The 25,362-nt window shown below is 35.7% G+C and overlaps 1 pseudogene across 1 annotated transcript in view; it reads right to left on the bottom strand.

The window, feature by feature from the left end:
• LOC143224952 (acetylcholine receptor subunit alpha-like) overlaps positions 1–22,320 on the bottom strand; it is a 169,724-nt pseudogene extending 147,404 nt beyond the window's left edge. The window contains exon 1 of the transcript XR_013013532.1: positions 22,010–22,320. The product of XR_013013532.1 is annotated as an acetylcholine receptor subunit alpha-like (transcript). The remainder of the gene's footprint in view (positions 1–22,009) is intronic.
• Between the last annotated feature and the right edge of the window lie 3,042 nt (positions 22,321–25,362).

The raw sequence follows: 25,362 nt of genomic DNA, 5'->3' as shown, positions 1-25,362 counted from the left end.
TAGATAATTAGGGTTATTCTTCATACAGTTATGTAATACCATGAACTAGAAACCTATACTGATTAGAATGTATTGATTCAATAATTGGATACTGTCACTGTTATCAATATTTTCATCTCTAATAATTGTGGGAGCGCGAAAATAATACTCTTATATGAGTCATAAACAAAGGGATTGCGGCTAAATTTATAGTTAATAATTCATTTATTTGTTGTTAAAGGTGAATTTTCAACAAATTTAATAATTGCCTTAGAAACTGTACTTTGGTTATGTATAATTCCTGTGTGGTTGTCATATTTTTAAACTCTTTAGTTTTTGAGTAAAAAATGAAACAAGATATGCGGGTGCTCGAACTCAAGTTCCTCTCGGTCGTTCGGCTGTTTCCGTGACGTTTTACAACTATGACGTAATAGTTGCCAAACACGCTTCGTTGCGCGCTGACCATTTTGTTTCTTTCAGTGCAGGTGTTTTATGTAAATCTATCGGTGCTTTTTTCGGATTACATATTTTGCGAGACTATTCGTTTTTGTGCAAGGAGAAGGAACCAGCAAGGTGAGGACAGTGGGTGCGGATGGTCAATAGGAAGAACTGGACTCCTTCACACCATGCAAATCGTTGTCAAGATCACTTTGAACGCTCATGTTTTGTGTTGGATCGTACAGTTTTGGATTCCGTCAGCTTGCAAAATAATATTATTAAAATCAAAATTATACTGATGATTGGTAGAAAAACTTGAAAACAAGAATTATGTGCAACTGAAACAAACATCTCATTGGGCTTTAGAAATATTGATACACTTGAGATGACTAAGTAGGATCATAGTTTTGGATAAACAGTATCTTTAATTGTAGGTTAAACTTAAATATACTATTTTAGGTTCAACTGCATCTTGAAAAACACACACTCGTGACTTGGCTTCTCATCATTCAAGACAACAAATTCATAGTATGATGCTTCGATATTCAGGCAATTTCCATCAAAGCGTCGAGTCTGGGTAATGCACTCTTCATCTTTTAATCGGTTTGACACCTTGTCGTATGAGCGACAACAAACGCACTCTCTCCTGGTTGGCATCTGCTCGCACAAACCACACCTACACTTTGCACAAACATACGGAATATGTCATATAAATTATACATTTATGGTAAATATTAAATTAAATATTCAGACTGCTACATCTAGTTTGATTTTATAGACAGAATTATGACGTATAATTCAAATTCATTTTGTTACGAGTCATAAATACCCGGTACAATGATTGTAGAAGGGCCGAGTATTAGTTACCATAGTCTGCAAAGTATAAAGAAATAAAACCCAGTTTGTGATACAGACCATATTTGTTGTCATAACTTAGGCTTACCATTCTTCCACTGGAGGTATGACCGACTCGCGACCGGCCTGGGCGCTACCAGTATCACTCACAGTTCCGCTACTCTCGCTTGTGGAACTGTCCTCATCACTGTGCCAAAAGTAACTGTTCTAGGTTCGTTCAGAGTAGGTTTGAATTGATATGGCGCTACCCGACACTGTTCAGAGCACAAAGTCAAAACAGACTCCGCCTCTGTTTCTTCATATGCACTGGCCATGTGTATTTACATTCAAAGCTCTGGCGTTGGCGGTTTGTTTGGCAACTATTACGTCACAGTACTTTTCCTAGCGGCAAACGTAAAAACTAAAACGTTCGGATTGCCGCTCGAAAAGGGCTCTTTCTGCACCAAGTTCTATGTTTCATTTATTAGCACATATTTTTTATAAAAAATGTGAACCTGCAAAATTAATCAGTATGAGTAGTTCTTTTGACTGCAAAGTTTTCTTTTTTCTGTAAAATTCACCTTTAAGCGCAAAGTTATTCAAGAAGTTCTAGCGTTTTCGAGTTGTCGCTGAAATACGGGGGATACAATGTATTATTGCTGAAAATGCCAAATAAAAGCATCAACGTTGTACAACACACCAGTATTTTGTATTTGCTTTAAGCAGAGAAGAATGCTTTCGTTTTATATTACCATATATTTATCGGTATACAATATTAAATTTTGTTTCAAATATTGAGTATTATCTAATATTTGTAGTTCAGCAAAGATTAGTTGTCGTTCGACTTTCTCAGTTTTCTATAGTGTGAATAATATTCATATCCGGACTTTGTTTACTGCCTTTCAGATGCCGTTTCTTTTCTTTACATTTGTTTTATGCTTAGGATTATTTGTTGAAAGATGAATCCATGTCCGTTTTGTTTTTTTTATTTCGCACAAAGCTACTCGAGGGCTATCTGTGCTAGCTGTCCCTAATTTAGCAGTGTAAGACTAGAGGGAAGGCAGCTAGTCATCACCACCCACCGCCAACTCTTGGGCTACTCTTTTACCAACGAATAGTGGGATTGACCGTCACATTATAACGCCCCCACGGCTGAAAGGGCGAGCATGTTTGGCGCGACGGGGATTACGAGTCGCACGCCTTAACACGCTTGGCCATGCCGGACCAGGAATCGATGTCCATCAGGCCTGTTGTCTGAGGAAGTGACATTGTTGGAAGATAAATCTATCTCTATCAGGTCTGTTGTCTGAGGAAATGTTATTGGTGGAAAATGTATCGATGTCCATCAAGTCTGTTGTCTGAGGAAATGATATTTTTGGAAAATGTATCCTTGTTCATCAATTATCTTGTCTAAGGAAATAACGTGATGGATAAGAATCATTTCGTACTTATCAGCTACTAGGTTATGCCATTAAATCGTTTGGATCTCCAATACCATTGGTTAAGATGCAGCGCATACTTTTATTGGTTCCCAGCATTCTTCATTGTAGGCATTGTACAGTAATAGTCAGTAATACAATTTCTGTAATTACTACTGAACAAAATATTGTTTATTGTTACTAAACAACTTAAATTTCTATTTGTCTTTAAACAGCATCTCCTCCAATTTTCTTTTAGTATCTTATTTGAAGTATGATGACCCTGTCATCGTTTTGGGTTGTTTATCACTTTTTACCAATGATGTAGAGAAGTTAACCATCCACTTAAGCCACTTTTTGGCAAAATGGCCAAAGAAAATATTCATATCTGTTCTTACTTACAGCTAGGTTATTGCCAGGACATTTATTGAATTGTTGTGAATTATGTGAAGAGAATACCTTGATTTCTAATTTTGTTGAAGTATCCAAACATCAGGAAGAGTTAAAAACTACCTCAATTTCTTTCATGAAGTAGATTTTGATAACGCTCTCTCTTTAGCCATGGAAAAAGTTCGATAATGGACAGCTGCATAAACTGTAAGTTAGGTAGATTAAACACTAGTTAGAATAGGCGTTGCTTCTAATTTAAGAGAAAAGGTAGATTTTAGGAGGCGAATGTATTGAGCGGAGTCATCAGTTTATGGAGTTGTAAGTAACCAATTTCAAGAAGAAGAGATATGAAATGACAAGCCTACCATGAGGACTACTGTCAGGATCCCTCCAACTCCGAAAGAGACATGAAGAATAAAGTAAAAAAGCATTTCAGAAAGATGAATGACCTTTCTTGGAGGATGACTATCACCATGCAGTAAGTCCAACTAATACGTCAGGATGGTGAAAGATGATGAATTTATTGCATTGAGTATATAAGTGTAACAGAGCAAGCATGAAACAAATGGCAATATAAAGATCCTCGGCAGGTTTAGGCAATTTAATATGAAACGCCAACCAAAGTGAACGGTATTTCAAAACCTTTAGTTAGTTGTAATAGAATGGATGAACAAACATCCTTGCTGTATGTTCATGTATGAGGTAGTGTTAGGTGAAGAATCTATAAGTGTAAAGAATAACCGAAGTATTCAAACCCAGGAAGGTTTCTATCAAGCACTAAAGAAGTTGAAGACATCAGGTAGTTCGATAGTAACTTTATCAATCTTATGTACATATATATGTATAACAAACCGTAGCATCTTTCCGAGTGTTCGTCTGTCTCGCATTTACGGCGCCCACTTCCCGCGTTGCGTTTGAAAAGCTGCACACGATGGAAAAGCTCAACATTCACGTTTAAAGCGTCGAGAATACAGGCATGAATAACACTGATAAGAAATTTTATTTTACAAGCAGCATATTGCACATTAAGTTGTTAGGAATTAATCACACTATCAGTAACATTACAATATATGACCTAACTTAAAGAATGAAAATGTAGATTTACCGTACGTTTTGGTTGAGCGACTCTTCACGTGACTGAAATACTCAACAATTACTTTTAACGGTGGGTGATATAAGTGACTCAGAGCTTTAGTTTTGAGTGAAACCAAGAATGTAACACAATTAACATTTTAAAATTTCATGAAATAATTTAAGTTAATAGACTAACTTAAACATTTTACTAGTGGGGACCGGTACTTTTGCTCGTGGTAACATAAAACAGGAAGAAATTGCGATAGAAGAAGGAACTGACTTCGATGTATGGGTTCATATATCGGGTGGAGGGAGAACTGCTGATGGAGGGAATTGAGTGATGACCATTAATGGTGTATCGGTTGGACATGTGGTAATCGTAAGATAATTTATTGATCAAACCTGGTGTCAGACATAATACAAAAAAGTCATTTCGAAATCAAAGGCATTCAAACGATGGGTTCTGTAAGTATTGAAGGGTGGAAAGGGTGATGGACAATGTGAGAAGTTGGCCCATTGTAGCTATTTGGACAGAGTTCAGGGATGTCGTTAAAACCACTAGTAAGAATGACCAAACAATATGGGCTGATAACAGTAGGTGCCTATTAGGTTCCGAAATGAAAAAAAAAACGAAATTATTCAAGTACATACGGTAAAAGCATGACAAGAAAAGAAAAGTATAGAATATAACTAGAACGAATAAGTATCCTCACAAGACATGCTGAAGATTACAATATGTAACACGATCAAGACAAGTCGTACGTGATGGACTCGTTTAAAGTACGTTATTCAGAAAAACAGAGCTGTTGAAAAAAAGATAATAAAGAGATCAATCTGAACGTCAACAAAGTTTGTGGTTTGTGAGTGAGAGAATGTCTTCAAATTTCGTAAACTGTGAGTGAGAGAATGTCTTCAGTAAACTGTGAGAGAGAATGTCTTCAAATTTTGTAAACTGTTAGTGAGAGAATGTCATCAAATTTTGTAAACTGTGAGTGAGAGAATGTCTTCAAATTTTTTAAACTGTGAGTGAGAGAATGTCTTCAAATTTTGTAGACTGTGAGTGAGAGAATGTCTTTACATTTTGTAAACTGTGAGTGAGAGAATGTCTTCAAATTTTGTAAATTGTGAGTGAGAGAACGTCATCACAGTTTGTAATCTGTGAGTGAGAGAATGTCATCACAGTTTGTAAACTGTGAGTGAGAGAACGTCATCACAGTTTGTAATCTGTGAGTGAGAAAATGTCATCAAATTTTGTAATCTGTGAGTGGGAGAACGTCATCACAGTTTGAAATCTGTGAGTGAGAAAATATCATCAAATTTTGTAATCTGTGAGTGAGAGAACGTCATCCCAGTTTGTAATCTGTGAGTGAGAAAATATCATCAAATTTTGTAATCTGTGAGTGAGAGAACGTCATCACAGTTTGAAATCTGTGAGTGAGAAAATGTCATCAAATTTTGTAATCTGTGAGTGAGAGAACGTCATCCCAGTTTGTAATCTGTGAGTGAGAAAATATCATCAAATTTTGTAATCTGTGAGTGAGAGAACGTCATCACAGTTTGAAATCTGTGAGTGAGAAAATGTCATCAAATTTTGTAATCTGTGAGTGGGAGAACATCATCACAGTTTGAAATCTGTGAGTGAGAAAATATCATCAAATTTTGTAATCTGTGAGTGAGAGAACGTCATCACAGTTTGTAATCTGTGAGTGAGAAAATATCATCAAATTTTGTAATCTGTAAGTGAGAGAACGTCATTGAAATCTGTGAGTGAGAAAATATCATCAAATTTTGTAATCTGTGAGTGAGAGAACGTCATCCCAGTTTGTAATCTGTGAGTGAGAAAATGTCATCAAATTTTGTAATCTGTGAGTGAGAGAACGTCATCCCAGTTTGTAATCTGTGAGTGAGAAAATATCATCAAATTTTGTAATCTGTGAGTGAGAGAACGTCATCACAGTTTGTAATCTGTGTGTGAGAAAATGTCATCAAATTTTGTAATCTGTGAGTGAGAGAACGTCATCACAGTTTGTAATCTGTGAGTGAGAAAATATCATCAAATTTTGTAATCTGTGAGTGAGAGAACGTCATCACAGTTTGTAATCTGTGTGTGAGAAAATGCCATCAAATTTTGTAATCTGTGAGTGAGAGAACGTCATCACAGTTTGTAATCTGTGTGTGAGAAAATGTCATCAAATTTTGTAATCTCTGAGTGGGAGAACGTCATCAAAATTTGCATGGTCAGGAGGGTGAATATTAGTTGCCTCAAACAGGTTTTCGTTATAACATAGAAATATAGTAATTAAAAAAAAGATATAATGACTAAATGGCACACAACAGCAAGTATAATAATCAGCTTCTTTGGCTCGTGAATAATTTAAATTTGCGTTGAATCTAAGAGGAAGAAGTGGAATGTTAAACTTATTACAGACCTAGTGGCATCAATGACTTTTGAACCAAAGTCCGTGCGTTGTAAGTCGTTGTGATATAAGACAGTCATAAGAGTAGAGATAATACTACAGAAAGAAATAAGAGAAATGAAGAAGGTTCACTGAAAGTGGAAGTATAGCTGATTTATGAGGCACAAAATAGCTGTTGTGGATATGGGAGTCCTAGCTGATGTATGTGATAAGGTATTGGCATCCATAGCGGATGTAAGAGGGAAATCAGCAACTCCATGACTTCGATAAAACAACCAATCAGATCTTTTAAAAGTTTATCGGAACGCCACGTGGGAGATAAGTAAGAACGTGTCTTCGGTAAGACAGCCAATTAGGCCATTGGAAATTGGTGAGTTTTCGTGAGTGTGAAGAGCGATAAAAAAACAAACACACCTGTAAGACGACCTGGTGTGTACAGGTGCTCGCTTCACACCAAATAAAGACACTGTAAAGAGAACTGAGAAGCTATATTCACTGGAGAGTAATTGGATTCGGAACGACCGTAAGAGACGATAGTGATCAAACAATATTACGTTGAGTAAAATGGTGTAGCTGTGAAGAAGATAAACTATTTTGACTGATGTGTATCACGATGAGATCGTTCATAAAACGAGAAATGCACACAGTGGAAGAAGTGTGGGGTTTGGAAAACCCTCGATAAATGGATCGAATTGAGATCAAAATATTCAGTAAGGACATGCCAAACTAAATAATGAATTGGACTGTAAGGTGTGTGCTGCAGTATATGGCAACACCACCTCAAGCGACGCAGAAAAATGCGACACGCAAAACTTTATACAATCTCTCTCCCTAACAATAGAATAAAATATCGTCAAGTGCGAGGTTACCCAAAGGCTGAAAGTGTTCTAATCTTTGTACATAAGGACTTAAGAAACTATATTTAATTAGCTTTGCTCGTTACCAGGTTAATTATTACAAAATGCGTTCATAGTTGTAAAAACATCTTCAGAGTTTATGGCTAAACGAACAGCTAACTTCATTATGTATTGTTTGTTTGTTGAATTTCATGCAAAGCTATTCGAAGGCTATTTGCGTTAGCCATCCATAATTTAGAAATGATAGGCTAGAGGGAAGGCAGTTAGTAAATACCATCAACCGCCAACGTTTGGGCTACTTTTTTTGTCAAACAAAAAGTGGAATTTACAGAAATAGTTTGGTTTTATTTGGACTATTTAACCATATTATAACTAGAGATAATTATAGTTTTCATTTAGACTAATTACACTGCACAACAAAGTTTTTGCTTCTTGAACACTGTTGTGGTTTCCTTATAGATTTTTGGCTGCTGATCACGAAAATCACATCCAAATTTGCCCATCACGTACCGTTTCATCGAAATTTTCAGTTTCACCAGAACATTGCTACAATGGAAAAACGATATTAGGGCAACTGAACTTCGTCAATGCTTGCTGACTACTGTTGGACACTGCAACGTGATGCACCGGACATTGAATATAAACGAAAATCAGGAGCACAACACTTTTAATTATGTTGAACTTAACAGCGTATTAGAAACATATACGCAATTAAATACGTTATCACCGGTGAACAGTCAACTGTCTATTTCTCAGAGTTCCTACGTGATGAAGCAAAATCAAAACTATATTTGTACATACCCACCAGGTACCTGTCACAATGAGCAGAAACTTTTCAGGAAGCAAAACTTTTCAAAAAAATTGTTGTGCAGTGTTATTTAACTAAGCTATGGCTACAGACAATACAGGTTTTCATTAGACTATTTAATGAAGGTTATGAGAAAACATAGTCAATGTTTTTTGTTTTTTTTTTAAATCCGTAAACTGTATTATGATGAAAGTCGGTTTACTTTTCATTTGTTGTTTTGTAAATACTATTAAACTTTATTACCACTGTTATTGTTATCAGACCGTGTTAGTTTGTTGTAATGAGATAAAAACAATTTTTATCCAAAGGAAATTCAACTATTTTATTCATAAATATTGATTGGTTTAATGAGATCAGATTTTCTAGGTTTCACCCAACCACAGATAATTCAAACGGTGTCTGTCACTTGACGTCACATGTTTTTTTTTTGTTGAAAATAAAAGCTATATTAAAATATTTACATGTTTTGATTGATAACATAGTAAATACAATTCTTTAAGAAACAAAATGTTTGTAGTCTGTAATTATCAATTAATTAGTAACGCTTCCTTGCAGTATTCAATCTTGTGATAAAATTTCTCCTGCTTCATATAGTGAATTATTGATGTTACAAAACAGAAAAACAAATTACAGCTATGTATGTTGATAAACAGCCGTCGTACCTAAAAAGTCATTGAAGTTTTCAAAGATAAAGAAAATCCCACGCTGAAAGTAACACGAATATGTTCAATTAGACTTATATTTTCATATTTTATAAAGTTGCCTTTGGGAATGTACATACTGCATAAACAGCCTTACATACATGTCGGTGTGTATGTAAATTAGTATATGAATGTGTGCAGCTCACGTACACACATATACACGTACGTATTTACTTTCAAATACACGCAATTTGTCTGTTTCACGTGAAAAAAATGAAACCATCTACGATTGCCAGCTGGTAAATTAAACGCTCTATTTTCTGTGGCGTAGTTTTATGTCTTGTCGTTTGAGTATCTTCGTCCTGCTGTTAGATAACTTACTTTGTGTCTACATTATTACAGAAAAGAAATATAGTATACATGTAATTAAACCAAAATTTACAGTTCTGGTTTTTCATTAATAAATGTTCTCCAGAGGAAAAAACAAACTGACTTCATTTAAATGTTTAGCTATCTGTCTGTTAGCTTTTAATTCTACAAATACTTTACTTTAACTTGCACGGAATTAGGAAAGGTTTTGATACTCATTGAACTTTTTGTTTCTACTATGAGAGTTAACGCACTCATATCTCATTTAAAGTCAGCGTATAAATAAAAATTGTAAACAAACAACACTTCTCTCTGCAATTTATGTAAAACGTTCCCTTTTCTTTTTTCTGTTTTATATCAAGTTTTTCTCACAACTTAACATTAATTCATCTCTCTTTAACCAGAGTAGATATTTCTATTCTCTCGGGAAATAAAATATTTTTCTTACTACATTCGAGAATTGAAAACATCTCTTCGTCCAGAATTTCCTCCCTCAGTGGCACAGCGGAATGTCTACGAACATATGCTGCTAGTGAACGGGTTTCGATACTGATTGTAGGCAGAGTACAGCTTGCTCGTTGTGTAGCCTTGCGTTTAAATGCAAACAAACAAAATTCTCACTAATGTTTAATTCACACTGTCGAGTTTCTACTGTTACAAATCTCAATACTGGGTTAATTTTTTAACACTGTTTTAATATTGTATTAAGCTCATATTTAAACATCTTAACAGAGTAAAGCAATGTAATATTTTTAGACACGGCATAACAGCTCAGAAAATGGTTCCGAACTTGTTTTGTTTTTTATTTCAAGTACAGAATTTTAGTTCATAGCTTGGTCATCTCTTGACCAATTTGAGATCTAATTGCAGCTTTGGATTCAAGAGGTTTGTTTTGAGTCAACGAACAAACCCAAACACTTTAAAATTATTTGATAATCCAAAATTGAAACCTAGTTAAAAATATTTTATCGCTCGAGACTCAAAGTGGACAATAATCTCACTTACATGATCCTTGACAGATGTCAGAGGACATATTTAGTCGGAAAATGATATTTCATATTATGTACGTAAAATTTATCTCATTACTTAACGGTATCATTTCCGTCATAGCTTTTGTGTGTACAATCATAATATCTGGTTGTACAAGTAAGTTTGTAAAGCAACCAGTAGACAATGCATGTATTTATGCCAATAACGTCATGTACAAACTAGAGGACAACTAAGAAAGATGCCAAAATAGGTTTTTATCCTGTTTACATTTAGCATTGTTACGGTTCGTGTTTCTTTTGTTTTCAGATTTTCTCGCCAAGCTACATAAAGGTTATCTGCGCTGGCCGTCCCTAATTATGGACTGATTAATTTGGGGGAATAGAAGCTAGTTAAAAGCACTCGCCACAACCCTTAAACTACTTCAATTGAATAATGGAATGAATTAACAGTCATTCATTGAACGCATCCTCGAGTTTCAAGTGTGAAGCACAATTTTGCTTTGTGACGAGACGCATACCATGGATCTTAGATTCACCGTTAGGTCTTTTAACTAATAGACCATGCGTGACTAGTATCTTTATAAATTAGTAAATAATTGTCAACGGTATTCAGAATAAAAGATTCATGACTGCGTCAATAACAATACTGCCATTATTGTTTAGCAATGTTAATAAATAATCAACTCCCTTTAAATCACAATAGTGTATTTTTAAAAACCAAAACTATGATTAGCATGAATACATTTTTATCAATAAAAATAAATCGCATTTTATGTTACGCTACAAACAAAAACCAATATCACATTAACTACTTAACTTTGAACTGTAATACAGGAATGTTGGAAATGTAAAAATATAATAAAAATAGAAAATTATAACACCCTTATTTCAATTATTTTACTCTGATGACATGTTGCAACTAACTCAACTTTAGGGTCTAACTTTCATTTTCCTCTGAACATTAAATGCTCTCCCCTATACGTTGTGTAGTTATATCTATTGTAATAATACCTGAAAGCTCATTATTGCTGTATGAAGGCAGCCAGGCATAACGTTTTAAGTTATATTGTACCCAAAACACTAAGAAAATTCTCGGATATAGGCTTTCAAGGCAGTTTGGAGCTGAAAGCGTTATCTAGATTCTATAGAAATTATAATCTAGGGGACATATAATAATTTTCTAATTACTGAATTGAAAATTCTTATTTACTTAATGGGCAGCCCAATTCTCTACCTTACGTGTTATTGAAATTCTTTTTCTTTGGATTTATTACTTACATTGTATACATTTCGAGTATAAAACAGTTCGAAAAATCACTAGTTACGTTTTATCGAGAAACGTGAAACTACGACCACATCTACACCAAAGGTCTTTTATTTTTTACAGCGGTACATTTTCTGTTGAACTGTATTTTGGAAATAATACAAAGCATGTTGCAGAAATAATCAAACGTTTCCTACATCTCACTTTAAGACTTGATTTAATTCAAGGAACTAATATGAAAGAACAAAATAACGCTGGTACTCTTCTTGGGCCTTTGTCTAAGGCATATTCTAGAAGTAACAAAAGAAGTTAAATGGCACTCACGTCTGGAAATGACTTAATGCAAGATAAATTTGAGAAGGAATAAAATAATTTGACAAATTATCTTAGGACTTTATTTATATCAAGGAACGTTTTAAAATGTTGGTTCATTGGTTATTTAGTTTAGAAGAAAGTAACAGCACTTTATCTGTCATGCCTGTATCTAGGTTTTGAATTTCGCGCAAAGCTACACGAGGGATTATATACTCTAGCCGTCCCTAATTTAGCAGTGTAAGACTAGAGGGAAGATAGCTAGTCATCACAACCCACCGCCAACTCTTGGGCTACTCTTTTACCAATGAATAGTGAGATTAACTGTCACTGTCACATTATAACGCCCCCACGGCTGAAAGGGCGAGCATGTTTGGTGTGACGGGGATTCGAACTCGCGATCCTCGGACTACGAGTCGAGTGCCTTAACTAACTACGTGGCCATGTCAGGTCGTGTCTGTGTCTTGCGTGAGAAATCGAATCCCGGACTTTAACTACTGTTGTACCACCAGGGGACCGTTTAAAAAAAATTATTACTACTATCCTTTGGATCAGATTTTTTTCCATAGTTCATTTGCATTATTATTATTTATGGTAGTTTGTCATGTCAGTATGACTAAAGTTATGTTTAATAAGTATTTTAAACTTCTGTAGGCAGTATTGGATATATATATATGTATGTTTTGTTTTCACGATTTTTCAAGAGAAATTTAAATAACTGACAAACAACAAGGTCCTATAAACTCACTACATGGAAACAAATTTGATAATAAATTTCAATTCTAGCCTACCATCCCCAGATTGCACACCATTATATCTGCAGATTTGCAACTCTAGGAACCCCGTTTCGATAAACGTGGTTGGCAGAGCACAGATAGCCCATTGCGTAGCTTTGTGCTTGGCTCCAGGCAAATAAACAAACATATAAATTCATTTTTAAAAATAAACCAATGGGAAATATGTACGAGTAGATGGCGAAATCTCTCCATGAGATTGCAGAATACATGGTACAATAAGACTCGTATTAAGACCATGAAAGTTCTCCCATAAGTTTCCTTAAGATATTTACTAAAGGTTGTTAACTCGAAGACGGTGACGATTCCAGAATACCTGTGATCCAAAGAGAGTGACCACTCTTGTTTTGTGGTACAAATTGTTTTGGGCAAACGTTTGTTGTTTCTTTTCTTTCTCTGTAGTTAAGAGCAAAATACACAATGGAGTATCTGTGCTGTGTGCACCTGGGGCACCTAAACCTGGTTTATAGGGAGATGGGGGATTGATCACACTTAAGCAATGAACTTTCACTATTTGTGGTTTGTAATTTCCACTTGTTGTGTGGCTTTAATACACAGCTACAAAGACGTGTGCACCTCCTTGAAGCACCAACTGAGCAGATAGCTCACGGGATTCTGAAGACGATTCGATAAAAATATACAGCTATAAACTGGAATCGGGCATGTCATCGTGTAATGTTACATTTGAAACTGGCTCCAAGAAACTATTGTAAATGTTTTTTAGAATTTCATTTTAATTATATTTCATTTTCATTAGCATCCTCCCCCAGTGTTACGGCGGCAAATATACAGACTTATAATGTTAGAAACTGGTTTTTCGATACCCTAGATGGGTACAGCAGAGATAGTCCACTATGTAGATTTGGGGCTTAATTACGGGCATCAAGAGAAACAACAGAAGAAAGTAACATTATATGTGAATATCAGAGAATGTAATGAGGTTTGCCAAAACAAGTACCCCATTAAACAATGAGTTTTAAAACAATTAAATATACACGGTAACTTAAATCTGCCTCTTGACAGAACAAAACATAAGATCAGTTACTGACCATCAGTTGCAACAACAAGCGAGTGAGAAAGATGGCATGATTATCCGCCATAAGAGTAAATTCAGAGACAACGATTTATAAGTATAATAAAGTGATTTTAGTTTGGGAGAAATAACTACATGTTTCAACTGTCTTTATCGTACCTGACGAAACATGTAATTCGTTTCCTCAAGAAACAACCACATGATCATAGTTACATATCGTTGTCTGTCATTTTGGTGGTGTGTTATCACAATGTCTTTTCATTGAAAGTTACAAATAGAGTTAGTATTAACTCTAAATTATTTTTTGTTGTTTTTACAACACAAGTTTTGGATAATTATCCAGTGTGGGCTTTTAGAGTGGTAAACAAACTGCGAACTAAAATAGAATAAAAAATATAATCTATAACTGAAACTATGTCCTCCAAACGCAAATCACTAAACTAATTTAAACGTAAATTTTCCCAACAGTCTTCTCGAACATTCAGACTTATGTGAGAACAGCGTTTGCAGTTGGCGTATCTGTATAATAAGGCAAGTAATAAAAAGTAACATTAAACTGATAGGCTAAAAGGAAGGAAGGGAGGCAATAGCAACTACCGCCAACCCTGAGGGTATTCTTGTTTCATCGACAAATGGGATTTCACCTTCTCTCTCATAGCACACACACACACGACTCCAAACTGCGAAGTAATAAGTAACTTAAAAGATGTGCTAATTTAATTAAACTATGGACTCAAGTATTTGGTTTATTTCGAAGAAATATGCAAATCCATCCATGGTGAATATTTGGAAGAACATGAATGATGGGTTTTAATCTTAAGATTTTATGAAGACTTATGATAAAATGAGAGTTTTATTTTTTTCTATCAGAATGAACTGTAAAAATTCTGGTATAAAACAGTTATCAATAGCATTTCAACATTTTGTCTGTGTTTAATTTATGCATTGAAAAATTAATATATAGATTTCATTACGATTTTGAAAAATGTTTATATCAAAAGCTCGTAAATCCTATTTAATAGAGAATTACTTACGTCAAAAGCTTATGAATCCTACCTGTATACAACTGTAATTGCAAAGCTGTTTACATCAAAAGTTCGTAAAGCGTACGTGTACAACTGTAACTGTAAAGCTGTTAACATTAAACGTTCATGAATCCTACCTGTATAGCTGTAAACATAGAAGTTACCATATTAACCACTTTTGATGATGGTAGGGTATATACTGTACATCTGAACAAATCTATTTTCAAGATTAAAAAATAAATATTCTATTTTTAAAAAAATGTGTTTTTTCCTTATGTTTGTGTGTGTTTTCTTACACCAAAGCCACATCGGGCTATCTGTTGAGCCCACCTAGGGGAATCGAACCCCTGATTTTAGCGTTGTGAATCCGAAGACATACCGCTGTACTAGCGGGGGCATTCCTTTTTGCATCTCACTGTAACTAATCCGTTCGATAAATACGTATAAAACCACAACCGATGGTTGAAAATATTTTACTTCATTCGCACAATTGATGACAAAAGCAGAAGTTACTTTTCACAAATGAAGTTTTTTGTTTACATGCATTCAGACTTCAATACACGTAATCTAAGCATTAGGCCGTCGCAGTCATGTATCTTGCAGATGGTTTGTTTCCGATATTCACAGAAAGCCACACAAGAGCCATGTGCACTAGCAGTTCCTAACATTAAACTGATAGACTAGAAGGAAGGCAGGTAGGCAATAGCCGCCAACCCTGATGGTATTCTTGTTTCATCGACAAATGGGATTTCACCTTCTCTCATAGCACACACACACACACACGACTCCAAACTGCGGAGTGCGTTTGTGTGGCAAAGGGACTCAAAATCTAAATCTTGGATTCAAATTTCGGCACGCTAATCATTTGGCCACGCCAGTTCTTTAGCTTCAAAAAGTTCAACACTGAATATGACTTCGAAATTTCTAATCAACGTTAATTGTATGTTAAAATAATGAAAACATTCTTCACAGTTCAGGTCCTCCTTTGTGAAATATTATATTTACATATATATATCTTACCAAATCTCTAAGCAAATTACTGTATTATAAGAGTAACAAGTACATATATGTGTGTACATATGTCTGTGAGTATATTTCATATTCATCTGTATTACATCAAAGATAGCCAAGAGAGTACTGGACACTGCACAGCTACGACGAGATAAGTGCGTAAAAATTACATTAATACTTTAGATGCACGCGTCAACAAATACACGATCGCGCCAGCAAAACTGTGACAGAACAGTGTGAAATTATACCATATGTGCAAAAGTGTTTGAAGTAGCTAATATATAAAATGTCCATTCAAAGTTTAAAAAGTAACTGTACTTTAACATTATAATTCTAACTGTACTTTAACATTATAATTCTAACTGTACTTTAACATCATAATTCTACAACAATTGTCTTCTACTTTAGATATGGTGTTTGTTGCTAACTGAAAAGTTGCATAATGGTTTGTCTCTGCTGTGCTCACCACGGGTATCAAAATCCGGTTGTTAGCATTGTAAGCCCATTAAACTCACTGTAGACCACACACTGAGGTCCACAATATCGCGTAAAATAATTCCTCCAAAAAGGAGCTGAAGACCTCTTGGAAGAGTCATCAAGTGGTGTGTTGTCTGTCAGTAAGTAAGTAGGCACTAAAATAAAGTCATGTAAGAGAAACATAATGTTCCAGTTGTATTGTCGTGACTTCAGTAAAACGTACGCATACCATAAATCACGAGAAGAATTGTGCACGCGGCAGGTTACAACACATACGAAGTTCAAAAGCAAGAATAAAAATATTTGTTACTTTTAATTTTAGTTTTATTTATTCTTGAAACAAAACACTTTTGAGGTCCCAGAAGAAGTACAAATAGTATAAAATAATTTTCAGATTTATTCTTACGGATTTATTTGTTTATTTTGAATTTCGCGCAAAGCTACATGAGGGTTATATGCGCTAGCCGTCCCTAATTTAGCAGTGTAAGACTAGAGGGAAGGCAGCTAGTGATCACCACCCACCGCCAGCTCCTGGGCTACTCTTTCACCAAAGAATAGTGGGACTGACCGAACTTTATAACACCTACACGGCTGAAGGATCGAGCATGTTTGATGTGACGTGATCCAAACTCACTTCCTTCTCACAAAACGTACAGACAAGCTTATTTTAAAAGTTGCTTCAGGACATGCGACAGCACAAAAGAGTTTGGCTTAAAGTGACCACTGGTGGCGTTAAAGTTTGGTAGTCGTTGGATTAACTAACTTTCCACAATTCGTTATTTTCGTTTCACATAACTGCTAGTTTTATTATCAGTTCTGTTGATATGTAGTTGATTTGATTTCGTGTGAGTTTCTTAGTGGCACAGTGATCTAAATAAATCTAGAAACTACATTTCAATACCCATGGTGAACAGCACACAGATAACTCATTGTGTAGATACCCGTGGTGGAGAGCGCACAGATAACTCACCTATGGTGAACAAATAACTCATTGTGTAGATACCCACGGTGGACAGATAACTCATTTTGTAGCATTAACCGCAAACAAAATCTTCTTCTGTAGAAATATAGAATTTTTTGTTGACTATTTTTAACGGTTTGTAAGTCTGGTATCTAAACTTCGATCAGGTTTACCGATATCGCAGGCTTGGCAGGGTTGTGTATATACACACTTTTTTTACTTTAAGACACTTCTTGGTCGTTACTGTTCTGCCAATATTAACATTGGTCGAGCCGTGTTTCTACAACATAAATCAACTTTCTCTTCAAGGCGTGTCACTTATGTCTATACAGCGGTTCATCGTTTCACGTTTCATTCGACAACTCAAAGTAAATGTATATTAGCTGGTAAACAGGGGCTTATAATGGCGCCTTCAGTTCAATAACTACTACGTCATGGCTGTGTTAACAGTGGTTTGTTTGTTTTTGAATTTCGCGCAAAGCTACACAAGGACTATCCGTGCTAGCTGTCTCTAATTTAGCAGTGTAAGGCTAGAGGGAACTCAGTTAATATCACCATTCACCGCCAACTCTTGAGCTACTCTTTTACCAACGAATAATGGGATTGACCGTTACATGGCTGAAAGGATGAGCATGTTTGGTGCGGCTGAGATTCGAACCCGCGACCCTCTGATAACATTGGCTCATCGTGACTCCCTTTAGTTTATCAAGTAGCACATCATCGAGTCTTAACTGCTTCGGTAGTGGCTCATAATGATGCCTCTACCTGCAACGTCATCACTGTGTCAACAATCATTCATCGCGAGCTTCTTTAGTTCTACAAGTAGCAGACCACTGTGTGTTAGCTGTGTCAACAATAAATCACTGAAAAGTGTTCCTTTCGCCAAGTAGCAGGTCACTCTATGTTAGCACTGTGTCAACAACAAATCACTGAAAAGTGTTCCTTTCGCCAAGTAGCAGGCCATTGTATCTTAGCTGCGTCAACAACAACTCACTGAAAAGTGTTCCTTTCGCCAAGTAGCAGGCCATTGTATCTTAGCTGCGTCAACAACAACTCACTGAAAAGTGTTCCTTTCGCCAAGTAGCAGGTCATTGTATGTTAGCTGTGTCAATAACAGCTCACTGAAAAGTGTTTCTTTCATCAAATAGCAGGCCACAAGTTTGTAGATACGAACAACTGGCGTGTCACTCCCCGCGACAGCTCATCATGACGCCTTCATTTGAACAATTATTACGTCATTAGCAGTTAGATGTGTAATCAGAGACTCCCCATGCAATCTTGGTTTACTGATTTCTAAGTTCAATAAAGAACGTTCGCAGTCACAATTTACCAATTCACTATCCAATTTTAAAGCGATTAAAAAGTATCTTGCACTATACATTTCACTTACAGATCAACATGATAAGTTGAATATCTTGAGTCTGACTTTAATCGGTGATTTTCGGTTTATAGGTTGATAAATGAAGACAGGCATGTACACATAACTAATAACCTAACAAAAAGGATTAATATAAATTATCCATCCCATTCGGTAACATTTGCTAGAACCAAGTTTATTTTATCGTAAGTTTTACTCTATATGATGTAACATAAAAGCAAGGATTTATGTATAAATCGTTACTAAATGTTCTTTATCAGTGGATTCTATAAACAGTCTCGATTTTGCCTTTTTGTTTACTATCCGTATTATCAAAGCGTATGGTTAGGCGGGAAGATTCTATATGTTTTACAATTTGCTCCTTACCGTTTCATATCAACGTTATGACGTAATTGTCCACGTCACTAATAGAAGCAACGTTGATTGGTACATAAGATTTTTTCGTAACGTGTTTATTGGGTAAACTTTAACATTTCGTTGTTTTTATTGGACTCCGATAGACTGAAATGTAATTGGTCTGGAACAAATATTAGGCTAAAATGAACTCGTTGAAACTTTTATAAAATGAAGAAATTCAGTTTAAATACTTTGAAATAGTTAATGACTACATAGTATTTTTAAAAACAATGTAGTTTATACTAATTTGCTGATAATGTTTTATCAGGAAATCGTAATTTTATAATATTCATCAAATAAGGAGAAGTTTCAGTGCAATTGCATCCTAATGTAATACTAAATGACACATAAGTGTAATAAAATGTGTAATGTGTATATTACACTATGCAACACAAATTTTGTTCCTGGATAGTATGTGTTCTTTCTTAATTGATTATGTTGTAAAAGTACAGAAAATGGCCATTAATCCCTTCAAACTTTGCTTTTGTGGCCTGGATAATGAAATTTAGAAACTAACATATTTTCTTTGTAAAAACTGAAAAATTTGTACATTTTTATTTACATAAGTTCTAAATAAAACAACAAATGAATCAAGATTTACATGTATTTAAACTAAAGTTATACAAAAATGTTTAGAAGTGAGTAGTTTTTCGAGATTTGCGACTGTAATGTAAATCACTTTCACGTATCAGCACCCAAATATAGTCTTCCATCATGTTTTTGTTATACGCTCCTTGGTAGCAGCGTTTAAAGTCCAGTATATCTTGATGGAAGCGCTCGCCTTGCTCCTCTGAGTATGCTCCCATGTTCACCTTGAATTTATCAAGATGAGCGTAAAGGATATGGATTTTCAGAGACATCCTGCAGTCCATTTTGCCGTAGTTCAACCAATTCCATATAATTTTTGGCCTTGTGATTGCCCAAGAAGCCCTGAACCACTGTGACAAAGCTACCCCAAGCTTTTTTTTTTTTTTTTGCTTCATACTGATCTTCTTTGGGAATTCTGTGCACTATAGGATCTTCTTTATTTGTGGTCCAACGAAGACACCAGCTTTGACCTTTGCCTCACACAGATTAGGGAAGAAGTCTTGAAGGTACTTGAAGGCTGCAAACTCCTTATCAAGAGCTGTGACAAATTGTTTCATAAGATCCAATTTTATGTGCAATGGTGGGAACAACACCTTCTGGAGGTCCACCAGTGGCTTACACTTGACACTGTGCCTCCCCACAGAGAACTCGGTCTGTTGCGGCCAGTGCTTCCTGTTGTAGTGCGATGTGATGTCCCTGCTGTCCCATAGGCAAAGATAACAGGGAAACTTAGTAAAGCCTCCTTGGAGACCCATCAGGAATACCACAATTTTGAAGTCTCCGATAATCTTCCAGCCATACTCGTCAAACTTCAAGGCTTCTAGCAAAATCTTGACGCTGTTGTATTCTTCTTTGAGGTGTACAGAATGAGTCAGGGGAAAAGACGGATACTTAGTCTCCATAATGGAGCAGCACAGCTTTGAGGCTTCTGGATGAGCTATCAATGAAGAGGCGCCAATCGTTCGGGTTACAGGCAATTACAATTGCCTAGCACAGACCGGATACATTGTGGCGGAAGCAGAGCCCATTTTGACGAGTGAAGAAGCTTGAAAAATGTCAGTGACGCTTTCTCTGACTTTCGACTTGCACACTTTCATCTAAAAAATCCCACTTCTTGAGCCAAGATGTCAAAAGCTCGGCATTTGACTTTGTTAAACCAAGATCTCTGATCAAGTCATTGAGGTTTCTTTGGTTGGGATAGTATGGGTTTCTCTCGCCAGCTGCACCTCTGAAATTATAATCTGGATCTTCAACGTCTACCTCCTCTTCTGATTTGCTGCTCTCTTCTGAGGATGGCTGATTTCTCTTTGGAGGAGGGGGTACAGGGAGCTCAGAGCAGTGTGGCACTTGGGTAAATGGGTAAATTTGAAAATTTAATTACCTAGGTCACGAAAGCAAAGTTTGAAGAGAAAAATAGGTCTTTTCCATTTATTGTAGGCATAAGCAATTGGGAAATAACACTTTCTGCCCAGGAACAAGCAAAAGTAAAAATTTTGTTACATAGTGTTATCGAAGCAGCTGATATAAAGTTATTGTTGTGATTGTATCAAAAACGTCTCTTTGTTTTACTAAGATACAACGAAAAATACTTAACGCAAAAATGTAACTGTTGTTTGTTCACGATTACAGACAGATATATAAAATTTACAGTAGAGGTTAGTAAATAGTTTATGAAGTATAAGATAACCCCAGTAGGATATGTATATGTAATTTATAACATGAATGGTGCTTTATAGGCACGTAGGATAAACGTTCATTTTAGAAACCCCCTAAAGTTTACTTATATCTGTCCCTCACTTTAATCTGTTACTTATACAATCAGATACCAGCATCTGCCATTATAAAGGCTTTTACAAACCATTTAAACCGAATTGTATAATTGATTGTCACTTTTATGACGAGCCAATAACTCAAGTTGCGAATTGTAATCAGAGGCGTCATCTCCCGAACTCTGGACTTTTTAGTCAACAGCCCTACGCGCTAACCACCAAGCCAGGCCCATAAATATATAAACCCATATCAGCAGACATGTTTCTTAAAAACTGTGTTGCAGTTATTTTCCGATAATCTTGTATCAACTCGATATAGTTTCCAGTGAATTATTCAAATACAGTGAAACTGTTTTTAAAATGTATTTTTGTATTCAATGAGTACCACTTAAAGCGCCTAATAGAATAAGCTATTTATTTACGCAGATCTCATGATATATTTATGACTTTTTTTTTTAAATACCTCACAGCAGAATGTATGCCGATTGTTCTAGATGTGCCACTACGTATTGACATTTTAGAAACCTGAAGCGACACCTCTAACCGATAAAGCAAGTTTATTTCAAAAGTAAATGACGAGTAACATAATATTATAACTACAAATACCTCCCAGTCGCTAGGTGATGAATCTGAAGGCTTATAACGCTAAATATCAGGTTTCGATACTAGTCATGCGCACAACACAAACAGGCTTTTGCGTAGTTCGAGCACAACAACAAATAAACAAATATATTTTAGATGTCTTGTTGCATGAGACTGGTGACATTTCAAGACAATGAAGACTTACTTTTCATTTGTGACAGTGTCAAACAGACTAATAACCACCTCCAATATCTCCTGGTTGTCCCGTACTTCATGACTAATCAGTCTTGATCTGTGATTTACAAAATAGCTCAGCTAACTGATTCGAACTTTCTGCTCCAATACTGAAATGTTTCAGTTCACCGAGGGTTAACAGCTAAGTGAGATCTTTGGCTCTTTGTGACAGCTGTCACTCCACATGTCCAAGTTGAATACGGACCTCGCTCTATGCACGCGGAGATAAAACTAACTAGAAGTTAATAAATATTGCGCCTCTTCCGCACGCGAGCTTCTGATAGTCTGTGATCTATCCTATCCTGCTCTTACATGTATACAAAATCAGCCGTTAGATGTCACCAGCGTTCCTCTCAAAGTTGGGAACGCAGCAGGTAGGATAACATCTAGAAACCTTGGATTTTCCTGGCGCAGGTGCTAAGCTAATTCTTACAAGTCGATAAGACGCAGTATATCTACAATCGCTCAGGAAAACCGCCAGGTAAACTGTATAAGTTATTTTCTTCTCGTGTGACGATATGGTAAGTCAAATTACCCCATAAATCACTACAAGAAATAATATGAAACTGTCTTGTGCACGACTAGAAACACTTCACCTTCCTGTGCGCCTTTCTCAAAGACAACATAAATCAACAACGTTAATTCAAAATATATCCTTTATAAGGTTTCGTATCTGCTAGCGAATTTACCTCGTACTTCAGGAATCGCCAGATATTGTTATTTTAATCTTCCTAATATTTATTAAATATAAACAAATTTAAAAAGAAATGAAGGATCTCAGATGTTTTTCAATAAAACTATCGTTAACAGAAGTAAATTATCATTGTTCAACTAGAATATAATTTTTATTTTCTTCGTAAAATACTTCTGTGCACAGTTTCAAAGAGTGAAGATACTTATCTGCAGATACATCTCTTATTCTTATATTAACGTCCTTTCTTCCAGATGGTTAGGGCGCTCGACTCGTAATCTGAGAGTCGAGGGCTCGAATCCTCATCACACCAAACATGCTCGCCCTTTCAGCCGTAGGATCGTTATAATGGGTGGTGATGACTAGTTGCCTTACCTCTAGTCTTACACTGCTTAACTAGGAACGACTAACGCAAATAGCCTTCGTGTAGCTTTGCGCGAAATTCAAAAACAAACAACCAAAAAAATCCATCCTTCCTAAAGGTACATGTGTTATTAGTACTAATATCTAGCTATTATACAAAATACTATATACTTTTTCTGTTTAATGTTGAAGACTGACTAGTAATTTTTTGTTTATATCCGTATTGCCTATTAAGAGGATTTACTGTGTCTAAAGAAGTATTTAGAGTTAGCGAAACGTCCAACATTTTTAGTGTTTTAGATATGTAACAAAACATCTTCCAATTTGAAGATGTATTTCGTTTTGGTGATGATATTCTGACGAAAGTTACTGACGTTCATCTAGTGCATAACACGTGATTAAGACTTTATTACCACATTACAACAACCATTCTTACTTCAGTGTGCCATATACTTTGTCTTCTTTTTGTCAAGTTCAAATCTCCCAAACAGGTTACCTACGCTTCGACCGTTGCGCGTATCGAACCCGGTTATTTAGCATTATAAACTCTCATGCTCACTGCTGAGCTTCCGAGAAGGAGTTATTTTTTGTTTGTTTGTAACGGAAATGAGCTCTCTTTCGATACTGTGTCCACTACGATTATCGAAACACAATTTACAGCGCTATGAACCTTCAGATTTGCCGCTGAGCCACTCGGAGCAAGGGATGAGACACTGTGAACTCAATACTTAGAAGGTTTCGAAGTTATTCAAGGAGAAATAAGAGTTGTTTTTAATTCAGTGACCAAACAATAGTTTTGTAGGTTGTAAGGTTCTTCAATATTTTTATGGTTAGGGATTACGACGCAAAGTGGCTGTGCAACGATCAAAGAATATCATTTAAGTTGTTTTGTGTCATCAAACAACAAAGTAGTAGTCACTGTAAACAACAAAATAGTAGTCACTGTAAATAACAAAGTAGTAGTCACTGTAGACAACAAAGTAGTACTCACTGTAAACAACAAAGTAGTACTCACTGTAAACAACAAAGTAGTACTCACTGTAAACAACAAAATAGTAGTCACTGTAAATAACAAAGTAGTAGTCACTGTAAACAACAAAGTAGTAGTCACTGTAAACAACAAAGTAGTAGTCACTGTAAACAACAAAATAGTAGTCACTGTAAACAACAAAGTAGTAGTCACTGTAAACAACAAAGTAGTAGTCACTGTAAACAACAAAGTAGTAGTCACTGTAAACAACAAAATAGTAGTCACTGTAAACAACAAAGTAGTAGTCACTGTAAAGAACAAAGTAGTAGTCACTGTAAACAGCAAAGTAGTAGTCACTGTAAACAACAAAATAGTAGTCACTGTAAACAACAAAGTAGTAGTCACTGTAAACAACAAAGCAGTAGTCACTGTAAAGAACAAAGTAGTACTCACTGTAGCAGTTTTCATTTCATTTAAAAAAATACGAAATAATACACGATTTATTCTTTCAATACGAGCTTAGTAAATAGAAATGAACAATACTTGGTAACTTGTTTCAAATAGCACTTATTGATATGGCCGCAGAAAGATTTGTTTGTTTTGTTTTTGGAATTTCGCACAAAGCTACTCGAGGGCTATCTGTGCTAGCCGTCCCTAATTTAGCAGTGTAAGACTAGTCATCACCACCCACCGCCAACTCTTGGGCTACTCTTTTACCAACGAATAGTGGGATTGACCGTCACATTATACACCCCCACGGCTGGGAGGGCGAGCATGTTTAGCGGCCGCAGAAAGAAACGTAAGCATATTTAAACTAGTGTACCAATATTCTGGAAATAGCTTCTACGATTAAGGTGTTCATTTAATTTGTTATTTATTTTCATTAATTATTTTTCGTCTAAATAAACATTTTTATGTACTGTCGATACTGTAGTGTACTCGAATATGGAGCTGTATAGTAAAATGTGTAGCGGTAATTTGTCTCAGATGTCAGGTTACTCTAAATTTATGCAGTCGGAGATTTTTAATGGATATTCATTGGTTACAAGTTGTGATAACGAAGATTACTAATACATGGTTATACAGATGTTAAGTTGTTTAACAAACATTAAATCTAAATCACCAGTTGAAGCTAACAAAGGTGTAAGTGTAATATATATAGTTTTATTATTTTAAAGTTATGATTGTAATACCTTTATCGTAAAGATTAATTTGCACTGTTGGCGTGTCCAGTGGCTCAGCGGTAAATATGAAAGCTTCTATGCTAAAATCCGGGTTTCGATATTTGTGGTGGGCAAAG

This window comes from Tachypleus tridentatus, chromosome 9 (genome assembly GCF_004210375.1).
Source record: "Tachypleus tridentatus isolate NWPU-2018 chromosome 9, ASM421037v1, whole genome shotgun sequence".
In the NCBI taxonomy this organism is placed as follows: Eukaryota; Metazoa; Arthropoda; class Merostomata; order Xiphosura; family Limulidae; genus Tachypleus; species Tachypleus tridentatus.
The sequence above is the reverse complement of the archived record's forward strand: the minus strand, read 5'-3'. Positions and strand labels throughout refer to the sequence as shown.